Here is a 27,655-nt window from a genome sequence, read left to right on the forward strand (position 1 = left end):
GAGAGGCATAACACTAACACCGGCTCCAAGATCACATAAAGCAGTTTTAACATAGTTTCTTTTAATGGAGCATGGTATAGTTGGTACACCGGGATCTCCAAGTTTCTTTGGTATTCCACCCTTAAAAGTATAATTAGCAAGCATGGTGGAAATTTCAGCTTCCGGTATCTTTCTTTTATTTGTAATAATATCTTTCATGTACTTAGCATAAGGATTAGTTTTGAGCATATCAGTTAATCGCTTACGCAAAAAGATAGGTCTAATCATTTCAGCAAAGCGCTCAAAATTCTCATCATCCTTTTTCTTGTATGGTTTGGGAGGAAAAGGCATGGGTTTCTGAAACCAAGGCTCTCTTTCTTTACCATGTTTCCTAGCAACAAAGTCTTTCTTATCATAACATTGATTCTTTGATTGTGGGTTATCAAGATCAACAGCAGGTTCAATTTCTATATCATTATCATTACTAGGTTGAGCATCATCATGAACATTATTATTAGCATTACCACTAGTTTCAGGTTCATTACCAGATTGAGCTTCAACATCAGAAATAGAAATATCATTTGGATTCTCAGGTGTTTCAACAATAGGATCACTAGAAGCATGCAAAGTCCTATCATTTTTCTTTTTCTTCTTTTTAGAAGAACTAGGTGCATCTATTTTATTTCTCTGAGAATCTTGCTCAATTCTCTTAAGGGTGGAATACCAAAAGCGCTCAAAATTCTCATCATCCTTTTTCTTGTATGGTTTGGGAGGAAAAGGCATGGGTTTCTGAAACCAAGGCTCTCTTTCTTTACCATGTTTCCTAGCAACAAAGTCTTTCTTATCATAACATTGATTCTTTGATTGTGGGTTATCAAGATCAACAGCAGGTTCAATTTCTATATCATTATCATTACTAGGTTGAGCATCATCATGAACATTATTATTAGCATTACCACTAGTTTCAGGTTCATTACCAGATTGAGCTTCAACATCAGAAATAGAAATATCATTTGGATTCTCAGGTGTTTCAACAATAGGATCACTAGAAGCATGCAAAGTCCTATCATTTTTCTTTTTCTTCTTTTTAGAAGAACTAGGTGCATCTATTTTATTTCTCTGAGAATCTTGCTCAATTCTCTTAGGGTGGCCTTCAGGATACAAAGGTTCCTGAGTCATTCTACCAGTTCTAGTAGCCACTCTAACAACATTATCATTATTCTTACAATTCAATTCATTGAGCAAATCATTTTGAGCTTTAAGTACTTGATCTACTTGAGTGGTAACCATAGAAGCATGTTTACTAATAAGTTTAAGTTCACCTTTGACATTAGCCATATAATCACCCAAGTGTTCAAGCATATTTGAATTGTATTTCAATTGTCTACCAAAATAAGCATTAAAGTCTTCTTGCTTAGCCATAAATTTATCAAACTCATCTAAGCATGGGCTAGCAATTTTAGTAAATGGGATTTCAACTTTATCATATCTATAGAGATAATTTTCCTTTACTACCTGTGTCAGGTTATCAAGACCATGAGTTTCTTCAATAGGTAATGGATTAAGATTATATGTTTCTTCAACAGGCGGTAAATTAAGAACATGTATTTCTTTAATAGGAGGTAAATTCTTAACATCTTCAGCTTTAATACCCTTTTCTTTCATAGATTTCTTTGCCTCTTGCATATCTTCAGGACTGAGAAATAGAATACCCCTCTTCTTCGGAGTTGGTTTAGGAATAGGCTCAGGAATTGGCTCCGGAGGTGTCCAATTATTTTCATTTGTCAACATATTATTCAATAGAATTTCAGCTTCATCCGGTATTCTTTCCTTGAAAATAGAACCAACACAACTATCCAGATAATCTCTAGAGGCATTGGTTAGTCCATTATAAAAGATATCAAGTATTTCATTTTTCTTAAGAGGATGATCAGGCAAAGCATTAAGTAATTGGAGAAGCCTCCCCCAAGCTTGTGGGAGACTCTCTTCTTCAATTTGCACAAAATTATATATATCCCTTAAAGCAGCTTGTTTCTTATGAGCAGGGAAATATTTAGGAGAGAAGTAATAAATCATATCCTAGGGACTACGCACACAGCCAGGATCAAGAGAATTAAACCATATCTTAGCATCACCCTTTAATGAGAACGAAAATATTTTAAGGATATAAAAGTAACGAGTTCTCTCATCTTTAGTGAACAGGGTGGCTATATCATTCAATTTAGTAAGATGTGCCACAACAGTTTCAGATTCATAACCATGGAAAGGATCAGATTCAACCAAAGTAATTATATCAGGATCAACAGAGAATTCATAATCCTTATAAGTAGCAAAGATAGGTGAAGTAGCAAAAGCAGGGCCAGGTTTCATTCTAGCATTTTGAGATTGCTTACTCCATTTAGCTAATAACCTTTTGAGTTCATTTCTATTTTTGCAAGCTAAGATAGCGAAAGAAGCTTCTTGATAAAAAACATGACCCTTAGGAATAACAAGTGATTCTTCATCATCACTTTCATTAGTATCATCAGATTCAATATTTTGAATTTCTCTAGCCCTAGCAAGTTGTTCATCAAGAAAATCACTAAGTGGCATAGTAGAATCAGGCATAGAAGTAGTTTCATCATAAGTATCATGCATAGCAGAAGTGGCATCATTAATAACATGCGACATATCACAACGAATAGCAGAAGTAGGTGTAGGTGTCGCAAACTTACACATAACAGAAGGTGAATCAAGTGTAGAGCTAGATGGCAGTTCCTTACCTCCCCTCGTAGTTGAGGGATAGATTTTGGTTTTTGGATCTCTCAAGTTCTTCATAATGATAAGCAGATATATATCCCAAGTGACTCAAAGAATAGAGCTATGCTTGCCGGCAACAGCGCCAGAAAATAGTCTTGATAACCCACAATTATAGGGGATCGCAACAGTTTTCGAGGGTAGAGTATTCAACCCAAATTTGTTGATTCGACAGAAGGGGAGCCAAAGAATATTCTCAAGTATTAGCAGCTGAGTTGTCAATTCAACCACACCTGGAAACTTAATATCTGCAGCAAAGTATTTAGTAGCAAAGTAATATGATAGTAATGATAACGACAACAAAAGGTAACAATAGTAATAGTAATGTTTTTGGTATTTTGTAGTGATGATAGCAATAGCAACGGAAAAGTAAATAAGCGGAGAACAATATATGGAAAGCTCGTAGGCAATGGATCGGTGATGGAGAATTATGCCGGATGCGGTTCATCATGTAACAGTCATAACCTAGGGTGACACAGAACTAGCTCCAGTTCATTGATATAATGTAGGCATGTATTCCGAATATAGTCATACGTGCTTATGGAAAAGAACTTGCATGACATCTTTTGTCCTACCCTCCCGTGGCAGCGGGGTCCTTACGGAAACTAAGGGATATTAAGGCCTCCTTTTAATAGAGAACCGGAACAAAGCATTAACACATAGTGAATACATGAAATCCTCAAACTACGGTCATCACCGGTAAGTATCCCGATTATTGTCACTTCGGGGTTAATGGATCATAACACATAATAGGTGACTATAGACTTGCAAGATAGGATCAAGAACACTCATATATTGATGAAAACATAATAGGTTCAGATCTGAAATCATGGCACTCGGGCCCTAGTGACAAGCATTAAGCATAGCAAAGTCATAGCAACATCAATCTCAGAACATGGTGGATACTAGGGATCAAACCCTAACAAAACTAACTCGATTACATGATAGATCCCATCCAACCCTTCACCGTCCAGCAAGCCTACGATGGAATTACTCACGCACGGCGGTGAGCATCATGAAATTGGTGATGGAGGATGGTTGATGATGACGATGGCGATGGATTCCCCTCTCGGAAGCCCCGAACGGACTCCAGATCAGCCCTCCCGAGAGGTTTTAGGGCTTGGCGGCGGCTCCGTATCGTAAAGCGCGATGATTTATTCTCTCCAATTGTTTCTCCTCGAAACTCAATATATGGAGGTGGAGTTGGAGTCGGAGAGGCAACAGGGGGCCCATGAGGTAGGGGGGCGCGCCCCCACCCTCGTGGGGAGGTGGTGGGCCCCCTGGCCTTCATCTTTTACAGGTATTTTTCTTATTTTCTGAAAAGTGTCTCCGTGAAGTTTCAGGTCATTCCGAGAACATTTGCTCCTACACATAAATAACACCATGGTAATTCTGTTGAAAACAGCGTCAGTCCGGGTTAGTTCCATTCAAATCATGCAAGTTAGAGTCCAAAACAAGGGCAAAAGTGTTTGGAAAAGTAGATATGTTGGAGACGTATCATGGCTCAATCAGGATTGACAATAATCGAGGTTATATCAACATGCATAATGTGGGGAGTGCAACCACTTCAATATCGAGGGCACCCCGTGTGGCGTTTTAACGGGGAAGATGATGCCACCCGTTGCGGGCGTAAGGGACCAGACTCCGTTGTTGCTTTAGCAAAAATTCTGTCTGAGTTGTTTAAGGGAGAGGAAGAGGAGTTCATCCGTATCAAGCCACGGGATGGATTCTCCATGTACAACCCTCCAAGCTGGGTGAGTTGTACCTCTTTACTCCCATCCTTCCCGCATTCTTCGTCGTAGGTACTCACCTTGCCATTTCACAGCAGGAACTGCGAAAAGCTGTAAGGGAGGTCAACAACCCACCTCCACAACCAGAGGACCCTGGCCGGGCCCTTGATCCCAGACTCGAAGAGGATCCTGACATATTCGTGGAGCTGATAGACAGGAAATTCTATCAATTGAGTTGTGATGACGCCATGGTGGCCATAACGACCGACTATCCCGGACTACTCCCCGCGTCGCACGTAAGAAAAACCAAAATCCCAACTCCCAAAAAGGATTCCCTTTTATGCACTTCACCTACCGTACACATATAGTGTTTTATAGGGAAGGCATTCGGGACGCCATGCCGAACCCGTAGCAACTCGCCAACAAGAGGCACCGAAGCCGGGTAGGCCAAAAAGGAAGGCGGTCAGGAGGGAGACGCCGGCATAGAGGTATGACGCAAAACCTCACTCCATGGTCGTCGTCTTTCTTAAAATATAATGACGTCCGTGTTTCTTAGCAGAAAAAACGCTCACGGGACTATATCCGGAGAGGCTGCCGATCACGCCTCGACCAGTCGGGCTCCAGGGCCGGACATGGAGGCAGAAGCTAACATGGGGCAGACGCCGGATGATCCTCCTACAGAGGATGCGGACAGACTATCCTCTACAAATTCCGAAGTGGAGAGCGCCATGAATCACAGGCGTTGCCGGGCCGTACTCCGTGACGCTTGTTTCTCACCAGAGGCATTTGATGCCTTCAATTTCGGAGATGCGTACATCCGTGCTGCTCAAATGGTCTAGCCAGAGCCACGGACCAGTATGTAAGGGATATACGGGTAAGCAAATCTGACGATTATATGTATCAGTAGCCCCTGAGACTTGAAACAGTTGATGCAACTGATTTAAGGATCATTATTTGTGCAGGTTCTTACAGAGAGGAATTCCCAATTTTCTCAAGAGCTGGACGAGTGCAAGGCCCAGCTAGGGGCCGCTGTTGCCGCGTTGAAGGAGTCCGAGAAGGGTCCCTCTGGTAACACTTGTGTCCCTTGCAAAGAATACGGGTACCAGGTAGTATGCGGCATGTATGCAAATCTAACAATAGATGTTGCAGGTGGCCCCGGAGCGAATTCGGAGGCCGTGGAGGTGGATGCGGCACGTGATGATCAACATTGAAATGCTGGCAAGCACATGCTGACGCGAGTCAGGAAGGAGAAAAATGATCTCCAAGACGCCAATATCCGGCTGGGCGTGGAACTGAAAGATGTTCGAGCTCAGCTTGCGGAATCCGTGAAGGAGAATAAACGGCTTCGACGCGGCATTTTTAGTAAGTGCTTGAACGAACTTTTAAAGGAGTTCGGCGAAGAAGCCGGCTAACAGAGTTATGTCTGCAGGTATGCTGACGGGTCGTCCCACGGAGGAGATGCCCGGGTCTTCGGGTGATCTTCTACCAGAGCTCTCACAACTGCACGAGCAAGTTCAGCAGGTGATGTAGGGTATTGCCCAAGCCTTGTGGCCATCCGCGTCCCCACCAGGAGGCATGGGGGAGCTTATAGAGAAGCTCAAGGGAGCACGGCGGCGCTTCCGATTATGGAAGATATCAGCCTGCTAACAAGGTGTAAGGGAAGCCTGTGCTATGGTGAAGACATGATATACCAAAGCGGACCCAAACCACATGGTCGAGGTCGGACCTGTGGGTCCCGATGGGAAAGAGATCCCCGTCAGTTTAGTGTATGATCAAGTAGAATTAGCCGCAAAGTATTCCCAATAGGATTGTAGGCTACACAGCCTGTTGGATGGTATAGAAGAAGAATTGAATCAGTCTTAGCAACTGTGCAATTCAAGTGACATATGTAATGTCCCTAGCCGGATAGTAAATCATTTGTCATGGCGGACCTTTTCTCTTCGACCTCTGGACCCGATAGTCCGGAGTGTATCTGAATACCCGCTCGATTATGTAAAAACCGGGGCATGCATGGAGACCAGGCATAGGGGTCATAAGTGCTTGAATAGACAACTACCCAACTAGCTATGTTATATTACATGGGTAGTAAGAAACATCTTCCAGGGACAATAGTTTGGTTAAGGGTTCCTTTCCCTGGGTACGCATGCCCTAATGTGCATGTCTGAACTGCGAAAAGAGACGCATGATATAAACATCTTGGGGCATGTTTCGAATTAGATAAAAGTCATCTTTTATTCACCGACCAAATATTCCCTTAAGAACGCTAGCTTTCGGCTTCACCCAGTCTGAGGTACACATCCGGCTGACCCGGCAGTAACAATCGTAGAGGTGCTCCCCTTATGCCATAGCCAAATTAACGGGAACGTAGGGCATAAATACAAGAGCCAGGCAACCCAGCTTGGCCAAAACATAAGTCATATCGATGCATATAATGGCGAAAAAGGTACATGCGGAAGAATAACACATGTATGGGACGTAAAGCCCAGGAAAATAGTTAGATTAAGCTTCTGTATAAGAAGCCCCCAGGTATAATGAGCGCGGTTAGCGCATCAAGATTGTGTAACCAGGACACAAGTATAGCCTTTAAGGGCCTTGCAGAGAGTAAAAAGGGAGAAAGAGAGAAAAGACATATATGCAAAAAATTGACGGAGGTGAGGAGACGAACATAGAGTCCGGCGCTAGGCGTAGAATCTTCAGAGTCTGGCTGCATCCCATGGTTTGGCTCGAGTCGATTATCCGATGCATCCCACAGACGGTATGCTCCACCGGTTAGAACCTGGTCAATAATGAAGGAACCCTCCCATTTGGGCTTGAGCTTGTTCTTTTTCTTCTCCGGCGGGCGTAGAACTAGTTCGCCAACGTTATAGGTTTTGGCCCATACTTCTCTGCTTTGATACCTTCGAGCCTGTTGCTGATAGAATGCAGACCGGGCCTTTGCCACGTCGTGCTCCTCCTCCAAGGCGTCCAAACTGTCCTGCCGATCAAGCTCGGCCTCTTTTTCTTCGTACATGCGCACTCGAGGTGAGTCATGAATTATGTCGCAAGGCAGAACCGCCTGTGCGCCGTACACCATGAAGAACAGTGTATATCCGGTAGTGCGATTCGGTGTAGTCCGCAGCCCCCATAGTACGGAGTCGAGCTCCTCTACCCAATGCGTGTTTGACTCCTTGAAGGACCGCACTAATCTGGGTTTAATGCCGCTCATGATAAGACCATTCGCTCGCTCGACTTGACCGTTAGTTTGCGAGTGATAAACAGAAGCATAATCGAGCTTGATGCCCATGTTGCTGCACCAAAGTTTCACCTCGTCGGCTGTAAAGTTCGTGCCGTTGTCAGTGATGATGCTGTGGGGGACGCCATAACGGTGTACGACCCCGGATATGAAGTCTATCACCGGTCCGGATTCAGCCGTTTTGACAGGTTTGGCTTCTATCCATTTGGTGAATTTATCCACCATGACTAGTAAGTATTTTTTCTTATGGGCTCCCCCTTTAAGGGGTCCGACCATATCAAGCCCCCAGACCGCAAAGGGCCAAGTAATGGGGATTGTTTGGAGAGCGGTAGGCGGCATATGGCTTTGGTTTGGAAATAGCTAGAAACCGACGCAATGCTGGACCAGATGATGAGCATCTGCCCGGGCCGTCGGCCAATAAAAACCTGTACGGAAGGCCTTGCTTACAAGGGCCCGAGCTGCGGCGTGATGGCCGCCGAGTCCGGCATGGATTTCTGCCAAAAGCTTCCGCCCTTCCTCTTCGGAGATGCACCTTTGAAGGACTCCGGTAGTGCTTTTCATATAAAGCTCTCCCTCGTGGACCTTGTAGGCTTTAGATCGCCGCACTATGCAGCATGCCTCATTTTGGTCCTCGGGTAGTTCCTGCCTGGTTAGGTAGGCCAGGAATGGTTCTGTCCACGGGGCGATGACGGCCATTATTACGTGGGTTCAAGGTGTTATCTCGATGGCAGAGCCTCTGATTGTGTCAGAGTGTTCGGTATCTGGGGTTGTGGCCGGGTCCGAACTATTGTTGCCGATGTCCCCTTCCCATACCATGGATGGTTTAAACAGTTTTTCCAGGAAGATGTTCGGTGGGACAGGGTCGCGTTTAGCGCCGATACGGGCGAGGATGTCCGCCGCCTGGTTGTTTTCCTGAGCCACATGGTGGAATTCAAGCCCCTCGAACCGAGCTGACATTTTGAGGACGGCGTTGTGATATGCCGCCATTTTCGGATCCTTGGCATCGAAGTCTTCATTTATTTGGGATATTGCGAGGTTCGAGTCCCCACGCACCTCCAGGCGTTGAATGCCCATGGAGACTGCCATCCGGAGACCGTGTAATAGGGCCTCGTATTCGGCTGCGTTATTGGAGTATGTATATAGTATTTGGAGTATGTATTGCATAGTATCTCCGGTGGGAGACGTCAGGACAACGCCAGCCCCCAGACCAGCTAGCATTTTAGAGCCGTCGAAGTGCATGATCCAATTGGAGTATGCGCCATACTCTTTAGGGAGTTCGGCTTCTGTCCATTCGGCTACGAAATCGGCCAGTACTTGCGACTTAATGGCTCGCTGTGGTTTATATGTTATGTCGAATGGGAGGAGCTCAATAGCCCATTTGGCAATCCGGCCCGTGGCATTGCGGTTGTTTATTATGTCGTTGAGTGGTACTTCGGAGGCCATCGTAATTGAACACTCTTGAAAGTAGTGTCGTAATTTCCGGGATGCCATGAATACCGCGTATGCTATCTTTTGATAATGTGGGTACCGTGATTTGCATGGAGTGAGGACGGTGGATACATAATACACCGGCTTTTGAAGTGGGAATTTATGTCCGTCCATCTCTCGTTCGACGACGAGCACTGCGCTTACAACTTGGTGAGTTGCCGCTATATATAATAGCCTTGGTTCACCAATAGTTGGGGCGGCCAAGATTGGGTTAGTGGCCAGGATGGCTTTTATTTATTCCAGTCCGGCCGTGGCTGCATCCGTCCACTCGAAGTGTTCCGTGCGCTGAAGAAGGCGATAAAGGGGGAATGCCTTTTCTCCTAGTCGGGAGATAAAGCGGCTTAAAGCTGCCACACATCCAGTTAACTTCTGGATTTGCTTGAGGTTAGTTGGGATAGCCAACTGCGACAGAGCCCAGATTTTGGCCAGATTTGCTTCAATTCCTCTGCTGGAGACGATAAAGCCCAGGAGCTTTCCGGCGGGTACGCCGAAAACGCATTTTTCCGGATTGAGCTTAATGTCGTATGTTCGGAGATTGTAGAACGTGAGCCTCAAGTCGTCTATTAAGGAGTCGACGTGTCTGGTTTTAACGACCACATCGTCGACGTATGCCTCCACTATTTTACCGATCTACTTTTCCAGACATGTCTGAATCATGCACTGATATGTTGCGCCGGCGTTTTTGATCCCGAAGGGCCATATGGAGTGATAAATGCCATTGCGGCTTGGTCGGACTCCGCCATCTTAATTTGGTGGTAACCGGAGTATGTGTCGAAGAAGCACAATGAGTCGTGTCCTGCGGTAGCGTCGATAATTTGATCGATGCGAGGGAGGGGGAAGGGATCCTTTGGGCAAGCCTTATTAAGGTCCTTGAAGTCAATGCATAGGCGCCAGGAATTGTCCTTCTTTGGCACCATCACCAGGTTTGCTAGCCAGTCCGGATGCTTTTTTCTCTAATGAATCCGGCCTCCAGTAATTTTGGCTAGCTCCTCTCCCATGGCTTGTCGCTTAGGTTCGGAGAAGCGCCGAAGAGTCTGCTTGACCGGCCTAAATCCTTTTAGAATGTTGAGGCTATGCTCGGCCAGCCTGCGTGGGATTCGTGGCATGTCTGAAGGATGCCAGGCGAATATGTCCCAATTCTCGCGCAGGAACTCCTGTAGTGCGGTGTCTACGTCGGGGTTTAACTGTGCCCCAATGGACCTTGTTTTTGTGGGGTCCGTTGGATGGACTTGGAATTTGACTATTTCATCCGCTGGTTTAAGGGAGGTGGACTTGGATCTTTTGTCTAGTATCGCGTCGTCCTTGTCCAGTGTGGAGCGCAGCGCGGTTAACTCCTCCGCCACAAGGGCTTCGGATAATGCCTCGAGGGCCAGTGCGGCTGTTTTGTTCTCGGCGTGGAGTGCTATGTCCGGATCACTAGCTAGAGTGATGATTCCATTGGGTCTAGGCATTTTGAGCTTCATGTACCCATAATGGGGTATGGCTTGAAAAATCGTGAATGCCTCCCGCCCTAGAAGGGCGTGGTATCCGCCACTGAACGGGGCCACTTGGAATGTGATTTCTTCGGACTTGTAATTCTCCGGAGTGCCGAATACCGCATCTAGTGTGATTTTCCCAGTGCAACGTGCCTCCCAACTAGGGATGATTCCTCGGAAGGTCGTGGTGCTTTGCTCAATACGGTTGTTGTCTACTTCCATTTTTTGAAGAGTCTCCTCATAAATGAGGTTTAATCCGCTGCCGCCATCCATGAGCACTTTAGTGAGCCAAAAGTTGTCCACAATTGGACTGAGGACCAGAGCGGCTGGTGCTCGGGCTGTTTGGAATTTAGGTTCGTCACTGGCATTGAAAGTAATGGCCATGTCACTCCATGGATTTATTGCTGCTACGTGGCAGACTTCGGCAAGGCTGCGGAGTGCTCGCTTATGCCTATTATTTGAGGTGAAGGTCTTGAAGACTATTAATACTGTATTGTTATCCGCGGGAGGGTGTTCCGGGGTGTTTTGGATGAGGAGATCCTCACTGCTCTTGGCCACCTGCTGGAGTACCCAACATATGCTCTAAGGCTATGTGTTGGTATGGTGTCCGCCGTACTATGAATTTTGCACGGCCCGTTAAGCCATCCCTCCAATACGGTTCCACGCCCTGTAGTGGGCTTTTGCTTCTTTGTAATTGAGTTGGGCGACTTATGAGAGTGCACCCTTTTAGTTCGGACTGGGGATTTTGTCAGAGCCGGATTGTCCCAAAATTGTGTTTGGGTTTTCCAGGCGCTTTCCATCGCACAGTATTTCCGTACTATGGCCGCCAAGTCAGTGAAGTGTGCTATGTCACGGCGACTTATGGTGTTGAGGATTCCCTTGTTCGTGCAATTGTTGCAAAAGAACGAAATTGCATCTTCCTCGCGACAGTCCTTGACCTTGTTCATTACAAGGAGGAATCTGGCCCAATAGTGATGTACTATCTCTTGGGGCGCTTGCCTAATGTGGGAAAGATCGTTTGTATCTGGGTGGGTGGGTGGATTTAAGTCCAGACCTTGACCCAATCTGAGATCCCGGGGCAGCGGAGTTTCCGATCATGGAAGTTCGGGCTCCAGGATGTTGCTCCGCGGGTTCGGTATGCGACCTGATTCTAGATTCAGGGTTAGGGCGATGTCCTCCCTTGAGCGGGTATCCGGCTCGGAGTGCTCGGGAATCCGGACATAGTTCGTCCTCAGGATAGAGGGAGAACCGCCGCGTTGCTCCTCCACCACCGCTATTTGATGGGTGACCGGCGGAGAGTTAATCTCCCTTTGGTCGGGTTTAAGCCCGATTCGATCGTAGTCCGTAGCGACTCCCAGAGCGGCGATGCGATCCAAAAGCTCCTTCAAAGAGGAGAGCTCCATTGGATCCATCTACTCGGCGAATTTTGAGCCGATGTGGAGGCTATTTTCGATGACCCGAGAAGTCATCGTCGGTGCAATGGCCGAGAGGGCGGTCAAGACAAAACCGCCTAGTCGGAGTGTTTGGCCTACAGCCAGGGCTCTCCCAGAAGTGATGTTGTCCTTGACAACGAGACAAGCCATCCCCCCTTATGATGACGGCACAGTGGAACTCTCAATGAAAGCACCAATGTCGGTGTCAAAACCGGCGGATCTCGGGTAGGGGGTCCCAAACTATGCGTCTAAGGCGGATGGTAATAGGAGGCAGGGGACATGATGTTTACCCAGGTTCGGGCCCTCTTGATGGAGGTAATACCCTATGTCCTGCTTGATTGTTCTTGATGATATGAGGATTACAAGAGTTGATCTACCACGAGATCATAGAGGCTAAACCCTAGAAGCTAGCCTATGGTATGATTGTATGTTGTCCTACGGACTAAACCCTCCGGTTTATATAGACACCGGAGGGGGCTAGGATTACACAGAGTCGGTTACAAGGGAGGAGATCTCCATATCCGTATTGCCTAGCTTGCCTTCCACGCCAAGGAGAGTCCCATCCGGACACGGGACGAAGTCTTCAATCTTGTATCTTCATAGTCCAATAGTCCGGCCAAAGGATATAGTCCGGCTGTCCGGAGACCCCCTAATCCAGGACTCCCTCAGCAGTGTATGTACCACTCGTGGTGTATTCAGTGGCTATGACATGAGAACTTTGTTGAAACTAGTAATGAATGAAACCTGTGTAGTAGCCTGGGCGTAGTGTTGTGAACATCTAATGATTTCTATTAAGGAAATCAGGTGGTATCCCCTTTTGCTCATAAATAAATAAATAGCAGAGACCCTTTTGGTAATAAATAAATAAATTAGCAGAGGCCCTGTCAGGTCAGCTTTGTTCCCATTCGAAGACGTGGAACAAATTGCAGTCCAACAACAAACTATGTTATCAAATTCAAGTTTCACAACCAAATTTGAGTACAACTAAACAAAAATGTCATCATGTTTTAGTCGTCATACAATCATCAAGCACAAATCAACATACATAACAAGTGATGTTCTCACAGCAAAATACTAAAGAACATGTTCATTAGGTTTCGGTTGTCATAGCAAACACAATTTCACATAGTAGATAAAAAACATCTTCTGACAGGCAAATATGACAAAGGCAATCTAATCATCATCCGCAGCAGTAGCGTCAACATCTTCGCCATGTGTATCAGACTGAATCGTAATTCCCCAGAGTGTCATATTCTTATTCATCCTCAATGTCCTCGAACATTGGCTTCTTCTTGATCAACTATTGTATGTCCACAGCACAACTGGCAATCTTTTCACCATCGTCATTGACGTGATGGTTCTCAAAGATATTAGGAACATTTGTGGAATCTTGTACATCAGGAGTAGTGTAAGCATCATCTTGTTGTGCAACTTCATTAAATGAATTCCTCTGCTCAAACCTTTGCAATACTCTCCAGTCATCGCTACATGCAAATATGTCTTCCAAGAAAAATATTTGAGTTGCTTGATTTGCCAAAATAAAAGGCTCGTTGGTCTGGTAAGCCGCCTTGACATTGATGGATTTGAAATAATCATCAGCTCTGGGTTTTGCAATCCTGGAAAACAGTTTATACCAACGACAGCACAACAGAACCACACACCGATGATTGATACGTCTCCAACGTATCTATAATTTTTTATTGTTCCATGCTATTATATTATCTGTTTTGGACATTTAATGTGCTTGATTATGCACTTTAATATTATTTTTGGGACTAACCTATTAACCGAAGGCCCAGTGCAAATTGCTATTTTTTTGCCTATTTCAGTGTTTCGCAGAAAAGGAATATCAAATGGAATCCAAACGGAATGAAACCTTCGCGAGGATCTTTTTTGGAACAAATGCAACCCAGGATACTTGGAGTGGAGGTCAAGGAAGCAACGAGGCGGCCATGAGGTAGGGCGGCGCGCCCCCCACCCTCGTGGGCCCCTCGTAGCTCCACCAACCTACTTCTTTCCCCTATATATACTCTTATACCCTGAAAACATCGTGGGGAGCCACGAAACCACTTTTCCACCGCCGCAACCTTCTGTACCCATGAGATCCCATCTGGGGACCTTTTATGGCGATCTGCCGGAGGGGGATTCGATCACGGAGGGCTTCTATATCAACACCATAGCCTCTCCGATGATGTGTGAGTAGTTTACCACAAACCTTCGGGTCCATAGTTATTAGCTAGATGGCTTCTTCTCTCTCTTTGGTTCTCAATACAAAGTTCTCCTCGATGTTCTTGGAGATCTATTCGATGTAATACTTTTTGCGGTGTGTTTGCCGAGATCCGATGAATTCTGGCTTTATGATCAAGATTATCTATGAACAATATATGATTCTTCTTTGGATTCTTATATGCATGATTTGATATCTTTGCAAGTCTCTTCGAATTATTAGTTTGGTTTGGCCTAATAGATTGATCTTTCTTGCAATGGGAGAAGTGCTTAGCTTTGGGTTCAATCTTGCGGTGTCCTTTCCCAGTGACAGTAGGGGCAACAAGGCATGTATTGTATTGTTGCCATCGAGGATAATAAGATGGGGTTTATATCATATTGCCTGAGTTTATCCCTCTACATCATGTCATCTTGCCTAATGCGTTACTCTGTTCTTATGAACTTAATACTCTAGATGCATGCTGGATAGCGGTCGATGTGTGGAGTAATAGTACTACATGCAGAATCATTTCGGTCTACTTGACACAGATGTGATGCCTATGTTTATGATCATGCCTAGATATTCTCATAACTATGCGCTTTTCTATTAATTGCTTGGCAGTAATTTGTTCACCCATCGTAATATATGCTATCTTGACAGAAGCCACTAGTGAAACCTATGCCCCCCGGGTCTACTTTACATCATATAAGTTTCCAATCTACAATTTGAGTTTACTATTTATTTTCCAATCTTTATTTTCCAATCTATACAAAAATACCAAAAATATTTATCTTATTATCTTTATCAGATCTCACTTTTGCAAGTGGCCGTGAAGGGATTGACAACCCTTTTATCGTGTTGGTTGCAAGGTTCTTATTTGTTTGTGCAGGTACTAGGCGACTTATGTGTAGTCTCCTACTAGATTGATACCTTGGCTCTCAAAAACTGAGGGAAATACTTACGCTACTTTGCTGCATCACCCTTTCCTCTTCAAGGGAAAACCAACACATGCTCAAGAGGTAGCAAGAAGGATTTCTGAAGCCGTTGCCGGGGAGATCTATGCTCAAGTCAAGACATACCAAGTACCCATCACAAACTCTTATCCCCCGCATTATATTATTTGCCATTCGCCTCTCGTTTTGCTCTCCCCCGCTTCACCTTTGCCATTTTATTTGCCATTTTTCCGTTCGTCTCTTTTCGCTTGCCTCTTGTTTGCTTGTGTGTTGAATTGATTGTTTGTCACGATGGCTCAAGATAATACTACATTATGTGACTTTTCCAATACCAATAATAATGATTTTATTAGCACTCCGATTGCTCCTACTACCGATGTTGAATCTTGTGAAATCAATACCGCTTCGTTGAATCTTGTTTTGAAAGATCAATTTTCTGGCCTTCCTAGTGAAGATGCCGCTACCCATCTAAACAACTTCATTGATTTGTGTGATATGCAAAATAAGAAAGATGTGGATAATAATATTGTTAAATTAAATCTATTTCCGTTTTCGCTTAGAGATCGTGCTAAAACTTGGTTCTCTTCTTTGCCTAAAAATAGTATTGATTCATGGAATAAGTGCAAAGATGCTTTTATCTCTAAGTATTTTCCTCCCACTAAGATCATCTCTCTTAGAAATGATATTATGAATTTTAAGCAACTTGAGCATGAGCATGTTGCACAAGCTTGGGAGAGGATGAAATTAATGATACGTAATTGCCCTACACATGGTTTGAATTTATGGATAATTATACAAAAAATTTATGCTGGATTGAATTTTGCTTTTAGAAATCTTTTAGCTTCGGCCTCGGGAGGCACTTTTATGGAGATCACTTTAGGAGAAGCTACTAAACTCCTAGACAATATTATGGTTAATTATTCTCAATGGCATACCGAAAGATCCACTAGTAAAAAAGTTCGTGCTATTGAAGAGATTAATGTTTTGAGTGGAAATATGGATGAACTTATGAAATTGTTTGCTAATAGGAGTGTTCCTTCTGATCCTAATGATATGCCTTTTTCCACTTTGATTGAGAATAATAATGAATCTATGGATGTGAATTTTGTTGGTAGGAACAATTTTGGTAACAACGCGCATAGAGGAAATTTTAATTCTAGTCCGTTCCCTAATAATTCCTCTAACAATTATGGTAATTCCTACAACAACTCTTATGGAAATTTTAATAAGATGCCCTCTGATTTTGAGACTACTGTTAAAGAATTTATGAATTCGCAAAAGAATTTCAATGCATTGCTTGAAGAAAAATTGCTTAAGATTGATGAGCTGGCTAGGAACGTGGATCGAATATCTCTTGATGTTGATTATTTGAAACTTAGATCTATTCCACCTAAGCATGATATCAATGAGTCTCTCAAATCCATGAGAATTTCCATTGATGAGTGCAAAGAAAGAACCGCATCCGCAAAGAAAGAACCGCTAGGATGCGTGCTAAAAAGATTGCTTTGTGAAAGCATGTTCTGCTAGTTTTCATGATAATAATGATGAAGATCTAAAAGTGATTGGTGTGTCTCCTATTAAATCTTTGTTTTCCAATATGAATATTTATAAACATGGGATTGGAGATGAGTCAACTTTAGTTAGAAGGCGTCCCAATGATTCGGAGTTTTTAGATCTTGATGCAAAAATTGGTAAAAGTGGGATTAAAGAGGTCAAAACTTTACATAGCAATAAACCCACTATTTTGGATTTCAAGGAATTTAATTATGATAATTTCTCTTTAATAGATTGTATTCCCTTGTTGCAATCCGTGTTAAATTCTCCTCATGCTTATGATCAAAACAAAGCTTTTACCAAACATATCGTTGATTCTTTAATGCAATCCCATGAAGAAAAGCTTGAATTAGAAGTTTCTATTCCTATAAAACTTTATGATGAGTGGGAACCTACTATTAAAATTAAGATTAAGGATCATGAATGCTATGCTTTATGCGATTTTGGTGCTAGTGTTTCCACGATTCCAAAAACTTTGTGTGATGTGTTGATACGTCCATTTTGCATCATGCTTTTATATCGATATTTATTGCATTATGGGCTGTTATTACACATTATGTCACAATACTTATGCCTATTCTCTCTTATTTTACAAGGTTTACATAAAGAGGGAGAATGCCGGCAGCTGGGATTTTGGGCTGGAAAAGGAGCAAATATTAGAGATCTATTCTGCACAGCTCCAAAAGTCCTGAAACTTCACAGAAGTCATTTTAAGAATATATAATAAATAAAGAGTGCAAGAAGTTCCAAAGGGGGCCACACCCTGCCCACGAGGGTGGGGGCGCTCCCTACCCCCCTGGGCACGCCCCCTGCCTCGTGGGTCCCCTGGTGGGCCTCCAATGCCCATCTTCTGCTATATGGAGTCTTTCGATGAGGAAAAAATCATAAGCCAGCTTTCGGGACGAGACTCTGCCGCCACGAGGCAGGACCTTGGCGGAATCAATGTAGGGCTCCGACGGAGCTGTTCTACCGGGGAAACTTCCCTCCGGAGGGGGAAATCATTGCCATTGTTATCACCAACGATCTTCTCATTGGGAGGGGGTCAATCTCCATCAACATCTTCACTAGCACCATCTCCTCTCAAACCCTAGTTCATCTCTTGTATCCAATTCTTGTCTCCAAGTCTGGGATTGGTACCTGTAGGTTGCTAGTAGTGTTGATTACTCCTTGTAGTTGATGCTAGTTGGTTTATTTGGTGGAAGATCATATGTTCAGATCCTATATGCACATTAATACCCCTCTGATTATGAATATGAATATGCTTTGTGAGTAGTTACGTTTGTTCCTGAGGACATGGGAGAAGTCTTGCTATTAGTAGTCATGTGAATTTGGTATTCGTTCGATATTTTGATGAGATGTATGTTGTCTCTCCTTTAGTGGTGTTGTGTGAACGTCGACTACATGACACTTCACCATTATTTGGGCCTAGAGGAAGGCATTGGGAAGTAATAAGTAGATGATGGGTTGCCACTACAACAAACACCCCCCTACAGCAACACATGTCTAGAAACGACAATAATACAATGTGTTTCTTGATTGAACCCACCTTCCCCACTTAGCGCTAACCTCCCCGTGGCCACCTCCATCTCTACCCACCTCCATCTCTTTTTGATCTGTCAACGCCTGTGCACGAAGGGTGAAATCTCCCTTCGCTAAAAAAGTTCGAGAGGCACACCCAGCAAACAAGGCTCCCGCCGCCGCCGCCCCTCACCCTCGGCCGCCTGCCCTCGTTCCTCCTCCCATCTTGCCTCCCTCACCAATTTCTCCGCTCGTCAGGGACGCACACTGCGCTGTCGCCCATCCTTTTGCGTCGGGAAGGCATCGACCCTGCCATTCCTCCGCACGACCGGAGATGCAGACGCCGTCGCCGCCCCCTCGCCCTCGGACGCCTGCCCTCGTTCCTCCTCCAAGCTCGCCTCCCTCGCCAAATTGTCCGCTCGTCGGGGACGCACACTGCATCGGGAAGACATCGGGGAAGGCATCGCCCCTGCCGTTCCTCCGCGCGACCGGAGATGCAGATGCCGCTGTTGTTCGCCCGCACGGCCAGGAATGACACAAGTACCGATGGACCCGTCCTCCTCAACTGCAGCAGTTCAGCAGGTCTGGTTCTGTCCCTCCCTCATCTACAATTCTTTATTTGTGTCTTTTTTTGACTTGTGCGATTCTTTAGTTGTTTCCTTAAGGCTTTGTCCGATTCGATTTATTCCCCAAAGAGAACCAATCAACACATGTTACTCAGATCCTTTAGGGATTGAATCCCTTGCATCAACTATTCCCCTTTATATAAATATTATTCGGTTATATACAAAGTTTAGCAGGGATTATTAGTTATTATATCATGATGGCAGACAACAAAACACAGAGGAGACGTTTGGTTCAGATCATGTTAACGCAAATGGTAACGAAATCATAATACACTGGTAATGGAAATGGAATGAGAAAAACTCAACTTTGTTTGTTTTGTCACTGTAACGGTATGCATATACAATATTTCATTCTGATTCATGACTTGGGGAAGATTTTATCTGAACAACAGCCATAGGTCAGCACGAACACTGCAAGCACTGAATCTAAAACCAAAAGGCCGTGCAGCTGGTGATGCTCTTGCGCTACCGTCGATGGCGTCTCACTGCTCTACACAACGTACTGCCACCCCATGGCCGTCGTGTTGTCCTCCTGGTCCGCTGCCATGAACGGCTTACTGGTGCCGGTAGATAGGTTGAGCGACGCCGCCAGTTAGGGCCGCCTGGTCGGCTCGACTGCTCTTGGTTGTCGCATCCCACGCGAACCACGGCCCCTCCGCCCCTCCCTCGCCCCCTTGCCGGAGATCAGATTTGAGGAGACGAGAAAGAACGGGAGGGATAACCCTGGTACCGTTAACTTTTGCCGATGAGGGTTGAGCGGTACCGACCGTCAGTAACAATGTAATTGGATTACATGGAAAGGGATTACAACCCATGTAAACCAAACACGAGTAATGTTTTCAAGTTACGCTGTAATCTGGTTACGGGCAAAAATTGACGAACAAAAAAACCTCCAGAGATTTCAAGCACAAGTACTCTTATTATAAAAAATCATGAATCAATGTACGTATAGATCTCAATTAATGCATCATTACATTGCTTTTCCTAGACAACCACATGTTTGTTTACCACGATTATTGCTAGTATATATTTTCTCATTTAATAGTAAAGCGAGATCTTTTTCTCTTGTTGTTTCACAGTTTAAATCTTCACTGCAAAGGCATTACACAGTTACTAATAAGCTGAGTATACTCTAATAAGTATATTGGTAATCAACTCTAATACTAAGTTGATTTCACAAATCTGGAAAATGAAAAAACCAAATATACGCCCACAACAGCCACAACAACTGATTAGTTTGTGAGGAGAATTGAATAATTCCGCCCTAGCTAGGATGTAGCAGGAAACTAGGATCAAGAACCGTCTCAATCTAACCCTAGTATATAACTTAAGAAGGGGAGAAGAAAGAGAAGGGCGATGTATCCGTGTCGCCGTCGCTGCCGTCGGAAGATGGCTGCCCCGTCCCTGTCACTTCTGCCTTGTGGTGCAGACTCGCAGTGTTATGTTCCTGTTCAATCCATGACGTCTTTCTATGCATGAATGTGTAATGCAAGGAGAAGACCCTCTAGCCTGTACGACCGCGCGCCCAAGCTAGCGCTACCGGCAGCAAGCCAGCAACTACGCCATCATTTCCTTGCCTATAGTCCCTTAAACCTCTCACCAAACGTGTTCTTCCTCCCATCTCATCCTCGTGAAGGGGTTGAAAGTGCTGGCTAGCGATTCTCTTCCATCTTCTCCATATTTGGTGAGCTAATATTCTAAATTTTTGCCCCCAACAATTGATTCCTCACAAAATTTACATCACCCTTTTGCTCCTGCTCACCCTTATTCATGTGGAGCTAGCAACTTAAATTGGGCATGGAACAATCGTAAGTGCCATTACTTTACTATTTGTACCTACAGTTCTGCTTCTTGATTTTCCTGTGTGATTACTTTACCTCGCGGCATTCATTTCAGGTGGCTCTTTCAAATTATGAGTGGATATAGAATGAGGTATCTGTGATCTTTCAGTTTTTGTTCTTTCAATTGTTTTCCTCTTACCTTAATGAATTTATTTATCATATATCTCCTTTAATTTCCTGATTGAACTACATGTGGACCAGTATGTACTTGCCCCGTTGAACTACTATCTATAATAGGGAGATATTGTGCCTTTTGCTTTGTAACAAACGAATTCATGGCATGTGTGTTTGGCTCAGCTACTTTGGATTGTATATGTGTTTTTTGGGAAATGTGTTGTGTAATACACAAATGCTTAACCATGGATTGTTTCTGCAACCAACACAAGTGACCTCTTCTCAAGTTTGTTTTCTTTTCACAATTTTAGTTTAGTGAGTAACTACTCCATATTTGGTTACTTGAGTGTCCTCTACTGACAACTGGATATTAGATGTCTCATTGATCGTGCACGCATGCCCGATAATTCTGTCAATCAGGTATACCTAATCTTTCTTTGAAATGGCCGCATGACTGTGTCCATGAAGCCATGTGTGACTCTCATGTGCGGGTAATAAAATGCATCTCTGCAAGTAATGGCTAACCAACGATACTGTTGATGTTAAATGCTATTTGGTTGCTATGTGTGTCATGAAGCTTGGTTTGAGTACCCAGTATTACATAGGCACTGCCTAGGTTCTCGAAATTAGTTTAGATGTATCCTCGTATGCTTAAATTTGGCTAGTGTTGAAATGAAATCTCTTAACTATAAGATAACATAGTATACGGAATGTTCTACACTAGATCAGATGGGGTGATGATCTACTTTTTTATTTCTAAATGCTTTCAGTTTGGTTGCCCCTTGCCATGTTTTATTGGAGAGAAAATGTGGCCATGAGTTGATAACTGAAACTGTCCCAAATCTGGTGATGCTTTTTTTCATGTTGTTGCTTCTGCAGGTTCTGATAATCTTATTCATGGATCAGGAAATTATAATTTGTGACTTTGTAGTTCTCAGGTAACTACGAAGTTTTGTGTGATGTAGATTATCTAAGGATATTCAAGTTGTTTGCACTGATATTTTCTCTTAATACACCATAGCAAGCATGGCTAATGAATCATCCCAAGCTAAGTAGTACAGGAGTAATGTGACGCAAAGCTAATTAGTGCAGAGACCTTTGGAAAATGGAGATGTTCAATTTTCTAGTAATCGGTACTATTGGATTTGCCATTAGCCAGTTACTGAATTCATCTCATTGTTAATATAATATTATGTTTGTATAATTTCGAATAGTAAAGACAAGCTGATAGTTTTCACAATGGACATCCACATCCTATAGGTCAAAGGTGCTTGGAGTTTTGCTGATCAAAGATAAATAAATAAATTAGTAGACAGATATAGGTTGCATAATCTGCAATGTTGTTTAATAAATTCATGTTAAAGCAGTTTTTCTATTCAGATTATTAATTAGCCTCACATCTACTTATAAAACTAAGTCCTTGTTAATCACATTTGTATGGTGGCCATTTAAATTTTACTTCTCTATTAGCCTGATTTTCTCTACTGTAAGTTACTCACCTCATATTGTTGTTGTAGATCACCAAGATAAATTGACGATGCATGGGTCATATGTTCATTGCAAGGATAAGAATGGAGCTACTACAAGATAATTAGAATGCCATTTTAGGATCAATGTTTCAAACATTATAGTTGATTGCAAGGTCAAGAATTGGGCCACTACTAGATATAGATTCACCTCTTGTAATCGTTGGACCATGTTCTTTGTAATGCAACATAGTCGATTTAATATATGAAATCTATAATCTTTGGACCATGTTCTTTGTAATGCAACATAGTCGATTTAATATATGAGATCTTTTGGTTTGTTATACTGTGCTTCCTATGCACTATGGGCATTGACCTAATAATTATGGATGATAATATATAAAATGTCATGAATTGTTCATGCTATATAATGAAGCTTTAATAACACCAACACATATGAAGTGCTGTTGGTCTCTAGCTTTATACGTTGCTACTTAACAATGCTTCTACACGCTATTTACCAATGCATGCATATACGTTGTTGTAGATCCTTCCAACGCCACCAACGGCAACGGATACTAATCCGTTGGTGTAGACCTTAGCAACACATATATGGACATAAGGCAACGCATTGATACGTTGCTGTAGGGGGGTTCTTGTTGTAGTGAGCTAGAGTGACAGAAGCTTAAACCCTAGTTTATGCGTTGCTTCATAAGGGGCTGATTTGGATCCATATGTTTCATGCTATGGTTAGGTTTACCTTAATACTTTTGTTGTAGTTGCGGATGCTTGCAATAGAGGTTAATCATAAGTGGGATGCTTGTCCAAGTAAGGGCAGTACCCAAGAACCGGTCCACCCACATATCAGATTATCAAAGTACCGAACGCGAATCATATGATCGTGATGAAACCTAGCTTGACGATATTCCCATGTGTCCTCGGGAGCGCTTTACATCATATAAGAGTTTTTCCAGCCTTGTCCTTTGCTACAAAAAGGATTGGGCCACCTTTCTGCACTTTATTTACTTTTGGTACTTGTTTCTCGTTACCAATTATCTTATCACAAAACTATCTGTTACCTATAATTTCAGTGCTTGCAGAGAATACCTTGCTGAAAACCGCTTATCATTTCCTTCTGCTCCTCGTTGGGTTCGACACTCTTACTTATCGAAAGGATTACGATAGATCCCCTATACTTGTGGGTCATCAATACTCTTTTCTGGCGCAGTTGCCGGGGAGTGAAGCGCCTTTGGTAGGTGGAATTTGGTAAGGAAAAATTTATATAGTGTGCTGAAATTTACTATCACTTGTTCCTATGGAAAGTAATCCTCTGAGGGGCTTTTTCGGGGTATCTTCACCCCGACCAGTAGAGCAAAGAGTTGCTCCTCAACCTACTGAAAATGAAAATGTCTACTTTGAGATTCCTTCGGGTATGATAGAAAAACTGCTAGCTAATCCTTTTGCAGGAGACGGAACAATGCATCCTGATGAGCACCTAATATATGTGGATGAAGTTTGTGGATTATTTAAGCTTCCAGGTGTGCCCGATGATGTTATTAAGAAGAGGGTCTTCCCTTTATCTTTGAAGGGATATGCATTGACATGGTATAGGCTATGTGATGATATGGGATCATGGAACTACAAACGATTGAAATTGGAATTTCATCAGAAGTTTTATCCTATGCATCTTGTTCATCGTGATCACAATTATATATATAATTTTTGGCCTCGCGGAGGAGAAAGCATCGCTCAAGCTTGGGGGAGGCTTAAATCAATGTTATATTCATACCCCAATCATGAGCTCTCAAGAGAAATAATTATTCAGAATTTATATGTTCGGCTTTCTGATAACAATCGCACCATGCTCGATACTTCTTATGCTGGCTCTTTTATGATGAAGACTATTGAATTCAAATGAGATTTATTGGAAAGAATTAAACACAACTTTGAAGATTGGGACCTCGACGAAGGTAAGGAGTCAGGTATGGCACCTAAGTTTGATTGTGTTAAATCTTTATGGATACCGATGTTTTCCGTAAATTTAGCACTAAATATGGGCTTGACTCTGAAATAGTAGCTTCTTTCTGTGAATCTTTTGCTACTCATGTTGATCTCCCTAGGGAGAAGTGGTTTATATATCATCCTCCCATAGAAGTAAAAGTAGCTACACCTATTAAAGCTGAAGAAAAGACTGTCACTTATAATGATCCTATTGTTCCTACTGCTTATGTTGAGAAACCACCTTTTCCTGTTAGGATAAAGGATCATGCTAAAGCTTCAACTGTGGTTCGTAAAAGCAATATTAGAACCTATACACCTCCTGAGCAAATTAAAGTTGAACCTAATATTGCTATTGTTAAAGATCTCTTGTCTAATAATATTGATGGGCATGTTATTCATTTTTGTGATGAGACTGCTAGAATTGCTAAACCTTGTGCTAAAGATAAACATAGACCCGTGGTAGGCATGCCTGTTATTTCTGTTAAAATAGAGATCATTGTTATCATGGATTATGTGATATGGGTGCCAGTGCTAGTGCTATGCCTCATGACTTATACAAAGAAATTATGCATGATATTGCACCTGCTGAGTTAGAAGATATTGATGTCACAATTAAACTTGCCAATAGAGATACTATTTCACCAATTGGAATTGTTAGAGATATTGAAGTCTTGTGTGGGAAAACTAAATATCCTTCTGATTTTCTTGTTCTTGCTTTTGTCCCATTATATTTGGTAGACCCTTCTTAAATACTGTTAATGCTAAGATAGATTGCAAAAAGGATGTCGTTACTATTGGTTTAGGTAATATGTCTCATGAGTTTAATTTCTCTAAATTTCATAGACAACACCGTGAAGAAGAATTGCCTAGTAAAGATGAAATTATTGGTCTTGCTTCTATTGCCGTGCCTCCTAGTGATCCTTTAGAACAATATTTGCTAGACCATGAAAATGATATGTTTATGAATGAAAGAAGGGAAATAGATGAAGTATTCTTTAAACAGGAACCCATCCTGAAACACAATTTGCATGTCGAAATCCTAGGGGGTCCTCCTCCACCCAAGGGTGATCCCGTGTTTGAGCTCAAACCGTTACCTGATACTCTTAAATATGCTTATCTTGATGAGAAAAAGATATATCCTATTATTATTAGTGCTAACCTTTCAGAGCATGAAGAAGAGAGATTATTGAAAACTCTGAAGAAGCACCGTGCTGCTATTGGATATACTCTTGATGATCTTAAGGGCATTAGTCCCACACTATGTCAACACAAAATAAATTTGGAGAAAGATGCCAAACCAGTTCGTGATCACCAACGACAGCTGAATCCTAAGATGAAAGAAGTGGTAAGAAAGGAAATACTAAAGCTCCTTGAGGCAGGTATAATTTATCCCATTGCTGATAGTCAGTGGGTAAGTCCTGTCCATTGTGTCCCTAAAAAGGGAGGTATTACTGTCGTTCCTAATGATAAAGATGAATTGATTCCGCAAAGAATAATTACAGGTTATAGGATGGTAATTGATTTCCATAAATTAAATAAGGGTACTAAAAAAGATCATTACCCCTTACCTTTTATTGATCAAATGCTAGAAAGATTATCCAAACATACACATTTTTGCTTTCTAGATGGTTATTCTGGTTTCTCTCAAATACCTGTGTCAGCTGATGATCAATCTAAGACCACTTTTACTTGCCCGTTCGGTACTTTTGCTTATAGACGTATGCCTTTTGGTTTATGTAATGCACCTGCTACCTTCCAAAGATGCATGATGGCTATATTCTCTGACTTTTGTGAAAAGATTTGTGAGGTTTTCATGGACGATTTCTCCGTCTATGGATCCTCTTTTGATGATTGCTTAAGCAACCTTGATCGAGTTTTGCAGAGATGTGAAGAAACTAACCTTGTCTTGAATTGGGAGAAGTGCCACTTTATGGTTAATGAAGGTATTGTCTTGGGGCATAAAGTTTCTGAAAGAGGTATTGAAGTTGATAAAGCTAAGGTTGATGCTATTGAAAAGATGCCATGTCCCAAGGACATCAAAGGTATAAGAAGTTTCCTTGGTCACGCCGGTTTTTATAGGAGGTTCATTAAGGACTTCTCAAAAATTTCTCGGCCTCTGACTAATTTATTACAAAAAGATATACCATTTGTTTTTGATGATGATTGCGTAGAAGCATTTGAAATACTTAAGAAAGCATTGATCTCTGCACCTATTGTTCAGCCACCTGATTGGAATTTACCCTTTGAAATTATGTGTGATGCTAGTGATTATGCTGTAGGTGCTGTTCTAGGGCAAAGAGTTGATAAGAAATTAAATGTTATTCAATATGCTAGTAAAACTCTAGACAATGCTCAGAGAAATTATGCTACTACTGAAAAAGAATTCTTAGCAGTTGTATTTGCTTGTGATAAGTTCAGACCTTATATTGTTGATTCTAAAGTAACTATTCACATGGATCATGCTGCTATTAAATATCTTATGGAAAAGAAAGATGCTAAACCTAGATTTATTAGATGGGTTCTCTTGCTACAAGAATTTGATTTGCATATTATTGATAGAAAGGGAGCTGAGAACCCCATTGCAGACAACTTGTCTAGGCTAGAGAATGTTCTTGATGACCCACTACCTATTGATGATAGCTTTCCTGATGAACAATTAAATGTCATAAATGCTTCTCATACTGCTCCATGGTATGCTGATTATGCTAATTACATTGTTGCTAAATTTATACCACCTAGTCTCACATACCAGCAAAAGAAAAAGTTTTCTATGATTTGAGACATTACTTTTGGGATGACCCACATCTTTATAAAGAAGGAGTAGATGGTGTTATTAGACATTGTGTACCTGAGCATGAACAGGAACAGATCCTACGCAAGTGTCACTCTGAAGCTTATGGAGGACACCATGCTGGAGATAGAACTGCACATAAGGTATTGCAATCCGGTTTTTATTGGCCTACTCTCTTCAAGGATGCCCGTAAGTTTGTTGTATCTTGTGATGAATGTCAAAGAATTGGTAATATTAGTAGACGTCAAGAAATGCCTATGAATTATGCACTTGTTATTGAACCATTTGATGTTTGGGGCTTTGATTATATGGGACCTTTTCCTGCCTCCAATGGATACACACATATTTTAGTTGCTGTTGATTACGTTACTAAGTGGGTAGAAGCTATTCCAACTAGTAGTGCTGATCATAACACCTCTATTAAGATGTTGAAAGAAGTTATTTTTCCGAGG

General features: G+C 42.6%; 1 long non-coding RNA gene across 1 annotated transcript; it reads left to right on the top strand.

Moving 5' to 3' along the window:
• Positions 1-18,383: 18,383 nt before the first annotated feature.
• Positions 18,384-22,755, top strand: LOC123189405 (uncharacterized). The gene is made up of 2 exons (XR_006495788.1): positions 18,384-21,883; positions 22,463-22,755. It is a non-coding gene; the product is annotated as an uncharacterized lncRNA (long non-coding RNA).
• Positions 22,756-27,655: the final 4,900 nt, after the last annotated feature.

This window comes from Triticum aestivum, chromosome 2A (assembly GCF_018294505.1).
Source record: "Triticum aestivum cultivar Chinese Spring chromosome 2A, IWGSC CS RefSeq v2.1, whole genome shotgun sequence".
Classification (NCBI taxonomy): domain Eukaryota; kingdom Viridiplantae; phylum Streptophyta; class Magnoliopsida; order Poales; family Poaceae; genus Triticum; species Triticum aestivum.